Genomic DNA, 6,500 nt, shown 5'->3' on the forward strand with positions numbered 1-6,500 from the left:
AAGGACAACGTCATCCCTTCCTTGCTTGAGGAATGGTGAGCATCCTTCTGCTGAGTAACATAAGCCAGGTGCCGGGGAAGAGCAACTGTCTCCTGTCCTCTCTGTGCTTCCGATCTTCTCCAGTTCCCAATCTGGTGGTGTTCTTGGGAAGCCTTTGATTAAGTGCGTCACCGTTTCCCTGAAACATTGTGAATGATGCCATGCAGTTGGTGCCAGAGTCTGATAATCTCATTTTTACTGTGAAGAAATATTGTCTAAATATACACAAGTTTTTCTGTCCTGATTGGCACATTGCATTCTCATTGTATTTGATTGTGTTATTAAGAAAAAAAAAATCAGCCAGGCAGTGGTGGCACAAGCCTTTACTCCCAGCACTCGGAAGGCAGGGCCAGGCGGATCTCTGTGAGTTCAAGGCCAGCCTGGTCTACAGAGCGAGATCCAGGACAGGCACCAAAACTACACAGAAAAACCCTGTCTCAAAAAACCAAAAAGAAAAAATTAAAAAATCATGCATTAAACAGAGATGGTTGATAATAGAGAGAAGCTAAGTTCCAGAGATGGCCAAGGGAGGGAAAGAAATGTCTTCACATTTATAATGTGTGTGCTTTAGAAAACCAAACCACACAACCACAGCATTCCCCTAAATATTCAAGGGGTGTTATCTTTGAAACTTTATGAGAAGAACCATGGGCTCATCTCTACTCTGAACACACTTGTTTTTATACAACAATAGGGACACCTGCTCTGGCAGGTGACTTTGGGTCTAATCCTGTGCTTCCTTTACTAGCAGCTTTTGGGGACCGAGGTTCAGGACTAGACAGCAGTCTACCTCCAACTCCCAGCTTGCTGGGCTGCTGGGGACCTGTGTGAGCACCCAGGTGTCATGGGCCCATTTTTGCTTTTGAAGGAGATGCTTCCAACCTCAAAGGTATTGGCAGTAAATTCGCAGTCACCATTTCTAGATTATTAGGACTCATTTCCCGAGGTGGTTACTAAGAAGTTTCATGAATGGATATTGTGGTTTATCATATGCCTTTTTTTTCTGAATATATTAAGATAACCAAATGGCTTCCTCATTGAACCTGCAGAGTCAAAAGTCGTAAGATTTTCCTTTGTTGAACATGGTGGCATACGCATTTAATCCCAGCACTCCGGAGGTGGAAGCAGAGGCAGGTGGATCTCTGTGAGTTCCAGGACAGCCAGGACTGTTACATAGAGAACAACAACAGAAACAAAAAAGTGGCTGCAACCCTGAGCTCATACTCAAGGGGACGTGCAGGAGGCAACTGTGGGCCTGTCCATGGACCATGTGGCTGTTTGTGCGGATGGGCACAGTGTCAAGTGCCAGATGTGTGCTCAGTGGTGGTGGGCATGGTGCTGGCCCTTGAAGAGAAAGATAGGCTGCAAGATCAAAATCATCAAGATCGTGCCGGGCGGTGGTGACGCACGCCTTTAATCCCAGCACTCGGGAGGCAGAGCCAGGCGGATCTCTGTGAGTTCGAGGCCAGCCTGGGCTACCGAGTGAGTTCCAGGAAAAGGCGCAAAGCTACACAGAGAAACCGTGTCTCGGAAAACCAAAAAAAAATCATCAAGATCATGCCAGAATTTCAGAATAGCACAGTTTGTATCAACAACCCTACAAGAAATTATCTGTGGTCTCATTAAAGGAGGAGCTGCCAAACTTCAGATAATAAAGACTTTTTTTTTTTTTTTTTTTTTTTTTTGGTTTTTCGAGACAGGGTTTCTCTGTGTAGCTTTGCGCCTTTCCTGGAACTCACTCGGTAGCCCAGGCTGGCCTTGAACTCACAGAGATCCACCTGGCTCTGCCTCCCAAGTGCTGGGATTGAAGGCGTGCGCCACCACCGCCCGGCAATAAAGACTTTTATATGACACTTAAGTAGGTTTTCCTACAAAGGGAAAAGATGGCCAACATGTTATAATATTATTGATAACTATAGGCTTTTTAAAAATACATTTTTATTTATATAGTGCTCTGGCTGCATGTATGCCTGCAGGCCAGAAGAGGACACCAGATCTCATTAGAGACAGTTGTGAGCCACCAAGTGGTTGCAGGGAACTGAACTCAGAACCTCTGGAATAGCAGCCAGTGCTCTTAACCGCTGAGCCATCTCTCCAGCCCTAACAAGTGTAAACTTGTTACAGATGAATGTCCAAGAAAGTTACTTAGTTAAAGGAGCAGTATTACACTGTTGAAGTTAGCCCTGTTCTCTGTGGAAGAGAAGTTCCCTTACATGGTAGAGTGGTGTACTAAGTCACATGATTTGCTTGTTGAACACGGCATATCAAAAGCCAAACTTAATAGAGACTCTGGCAGACTCTGATGTTATGCTCATGGAAGGAGATGAGAATTTCTTCGGTAAACTTCAACAGCACCGTATCCCTATGTTCATATTTTTGGCTGGTCTCGGTGACATGCTTGAAGGACATGATTCTCAATTCTCATATGATATTCAAGGGCCATCCTCCAGGTTACGAGATAGCAGCAGCATGAGGGTTTGCTGGACTCTCATGATTGTTCAGTTTGTTCTGTTAAAAAGCTATGCTGACATACAATTCACAAGTCTTCTGGTTCCCCCATTCAGTCTGTCATTCACTACCACCACAGTCAATGTTCAAACATTTTCATCATCACCAAAAGAAACTCTCTCCTTCAGCCATCATCCCTACTCCTCCCCACCGCCCAGCCTTAACCTAACACAACAAACATCCTACCTGTGTTGCTTTACTATTCAGGACTTTTGCTAGAAACAGAATCATACAGTAAGGTGTGTGTTTGTGTGTGTGTGTGTGTGTGTGTGTGTGTGTGTGTGTGTGTGTGTGTGTTCTCATTTATTTAGTTTCCAGCGTTCCTCTCTGTTACAGTATGTTGATATCAATTCCTCATTCTTTTTGTTTTGTTTGGTTTGTTTTGGTTTGGTTTTTCGAGACAGGGTTTCTCTACGTAGTTTTGGTGCCTGTCCTGGATCTCGCTCTGTAGACTCACAGAGATCCGCCTGCCTCTGCCTCCCAAGAGCTGGGATTAAAGGTGTGCACCACCACCGCTTGGGTCCTCATTCTTTTTATGGCTGAAAAATATTCCTGTTATATGTATATAACCCATTTGTCTATCAGTCTGATAGTTGGTGAATATTTGCATTGCTTTTATCTTTTGCCTGTTGTGAATTATGCTGCTATGAACATTCATATATATTTTGTGTGTGTGTGAATGTGTGTTCATTTCTCTTGGTGTATATACCTAAGAGTGGAGTTGCTGGGTCAGATAGTGACTGTGCCTAAGGTACTGCAACATTGTTTCCACAATCATCTGTCCACTCCCGTGTCCGTCCTGAGGAGTGAGATGTGGCTCATGTTGTTAGTTTTTGAGGCACTTCCATTTTAATTCCTGTAGTATAATTTACATTGCACCAGCAGTGTTAAAAGTTCCTTTTTCCACATCTTCTCTAGACTTTGCTTACATTTAAGTTTTTTGAGACTTTATTTTACGTGTATGGGTGTTTTGTCTACATGTATGTCTATGCACTATGTGAGTGTAGTGCTTGGTCAGAAGAGGGTGTTGGATCCCCTGGGATGCTTGTAAGCCACCATGTAGTTGCTGGGTGGGAATCAAACCCAGGCCCTTTGGAAGAGCAGCCAGTGCTCTTAACCTCTGAGCCATCTTTCTAGCCACTCATTGATTATTTTTTAAATTAATTTATTGTCAGGTGAGATAGTGCATGCCTTTAATCCCACAATTCAGGAGGCAGAGGCAAGTAGATTTCTGTAAGCTCAAGGCCAACCTGGTCTCCATAGTAAGTTCCAGGTCAGCCAGACTACAGAGTGAGACCTTGTTTCAAAATATTACTTTTTAAAGTTACCCGTGTGTGTATGTCAGTGTGGGGTTATATGCACAGAAGTGTAGGTGCCCATGGAGAACAGAAGAAGGTGTTGGGTATTCGGGAGCTAGAGTTACAGGTAGTTGTAAGCTGCCTGTTGTCAGTGCTGGGAACCAAATTCTGGTCCTCTCCAAGTGCAGTACATTGAAGCGTGAACCTAATTAGTCTTATCAATAAAAAACAGGAGTCAGATATCGGGGGTAATAACCTGAAAGATCAGAGAAGCAGAGGAGCAGCCACCAGTGACTTCCTACCTCTCCAGATCCTCTGACCAAAAGGGTCAAGATCTTGTCTCCACCCTGACTTATCACTTCCTGTCTCTGCCTCCTGAGTGCTAGGATTAAAGATGTGAGCTTCCCAAGTGCTGGTATTAAAGATGTGAGCTTCTCAAACGCTGAGATTAAAGGCATGGGCCACCACCACCCAGCTCCTATGGTTAACTAGTGGCTAGTTCCACCCTCTGATCTCCAGGCAAGCTTTATTTGTCAGAACACACACAAAATATCACACAACAGTACATGTGCTCTAGAACTAAGCCACTTCAGCCTTTGTTCTCATTTTATTGATGATTATAATTCTGACAGGTCAAGTAGAATCTCTCAGTGTTGAACACTTTTTCATATATTTATTGGCCATTTCGAACAATTGTTCTTATTGACAGTATTATTTATTCTTTTGGTGTTTAATGTCTTGACTTGTTTCTATATTTTAGATCAGTGATTCTCAACCTTCCCAATGCTGTGGCCCTTTAATGCAGTTCCTCATGTTGTGGTGACCCCCAACCATACAATTATTTCATTGCTACTGTAATTTTGCTATTGTTATGAATCATAATGCAAATATCTGACATTTGACCCCTGGGAGTGTCATGATCCACAGGTTGAGAACCACTGTTCTAGATAGTAATACCTTATCAGACAGCTAGCAAGGAGCTTCACCCATTCTGCAGGCTGTTTTCTTCATGGTGCTACTTCTATTTCTTGTAAATCTCATTTGTCAGTTCTTGGAGTTCCTGAGATGCTTATGTCCTTAACAGAAAGCCCTTGCCCATGCCTTTGTCTTGACATGTTTTCTTTGATTTCTTCTAACAGTTTCAGAATTCCAGGTCTTACATTAAGACCTTTGATCCAGGTTGACTTTTGGCAGACAAGAGTCAAGGACCTGGTTTCCTTCTTCTGTGTGTGGAACCCACTCTTTTCCAGCACCGTATGTGAAAGAGTCTATCTTTTCTCCCAGGTATTTTGGGCACCGTTTTCAGATTAAGTGACTGCACTGCATGAGCTTATTTCTGGCCACTTTATTCTCACTAGTCTGCTTACCTGCTTTGTGCCTCCACCATGTTGTTTCTATTACAGCTTTGTATTCTAACTTGCAGTCAGGTATGGTGATATCTCTAGCATTACTCTTTCCTGCATCCATATGGATTTTAAGATCACCTTTTTTATTCCTGTCCTGCCCTTCATCAAATCTGGGATTTACTCTGTAACCCAGGCTGGCTTTGAACTCCCGGTCTTGCCAGTGTTGGGATTACAGATGAGAGCCATGTAACCTTGTCTTTTCACTTTTCTCAGTTCCTTGACTTGCGTTATCCAGTTGATCTGTCCAGCTCACTTAGTCTTCCCTGTGCCATCTCAGCTCTCCCTGCGAGTCCTTCAGTGAGTTTTTAAAGTTCAAGCACTATACTCTCAACTCCAGAATTCCCATCTGGCTCTTTTGAAAGCTGGAGAGATGGCTTGGTAGTTAAGAGCATGCACAGCTCCTCTAGAGGATCGGAGCTGGATTCCCATCAATCATACCAGACGTCTGTAACTCTAGCTCCAGGCCAGAGTCTCTGTGGGCACCTGTTATCATGTGCACATACACATAATGAAAATAAATCTCAAAAACAAAAAACAAACCCCAAATATCTCTTTATGGATGGTCTCTGTGGGGTAGTGTGTTCCCGCCTTCCTTAGTTTTGTGAACGTGAGTGATGGCAGTGGGACTCTACTAGTCCTGGCATTCTGCCACCTCATAGGCAGTTTCCACTGCCTTCAATATCAGGAGGTGGGCTGTACATTCTGGTTCTTCCGACCTCTCATTGCTGCTGTTTAAATTTGACATTAGTAACAACTAATTGATCTTAGAACTACTTTGGGGCTTGTTATTGGTGGGTTTGTAGTTAGATGGAGCATGGTTTTGGTAAAGATGGCTTTCCTGTGTTTGGCTTTCCCAAGTTTCTGGTATCTCAGGAAAAATGAGTTTTGCTGGCCACAGACCTGGGATAGATTTTTTGGTTTGTTTTTGTTGTTGTTGTTTTAAGGCTTTTGGTAGGACCCGTGAGTTCTCTCAATATCTACCCCACAGCTGCCCCACTATTCCTGCAGTGTATGTACAATCTCTCTCCTAGGGTTTCCTCCTGCACTCTTCCAGATACCATGTCCCAGTGGAGTTTAACTGGCTGCACAGGGCACAAGGACAACAAGGCTGTCTCTTACAGCATAAGGATCCTGGATTCCACCTGTGGCTGTTCTGGACCCCTTCCTCACAGCTTTTGTGGGATGCAGGAATTATACAAATCTCCCTAAAACTTTGTGTTAGAAGCAAAATAGTCATGGCTCACAATCA

General features: G+C 43.6%; 1 pseudogene; it reads left to right on the forward strand.

The window, feature by feature from the left end:
• The first annotated feature begins 1,578 nt into the window (after positions 1–1,578).
• Positions 1,579–2,711, forward strand: LOC128123822 (cytosolic 5'-nucleotidase 3A-like; annotated as a pseudogene).
• The last annotated feature ends 3,789 nt before the right edge of the window (positions 2,712–6,500 follow it).

Source organism: Peromyscus californicus, unplaced genomic scaffold (genome assembly GCF_007827085.1).
Source record: "Peromyscus californicus insignis strain IS unplaced genomic scaffold, ASM782708v3 Scaffold_4__1_contigs__length_199733344, whole genome shotgun sequence".
NCBI classification, from domain to species: domain Eukaryota; kingdom Metazoa; phylum Chordata; class Mammalia; order Rodentia; family Cricetidae; genus Peromyscus; species Peromyscus californicus.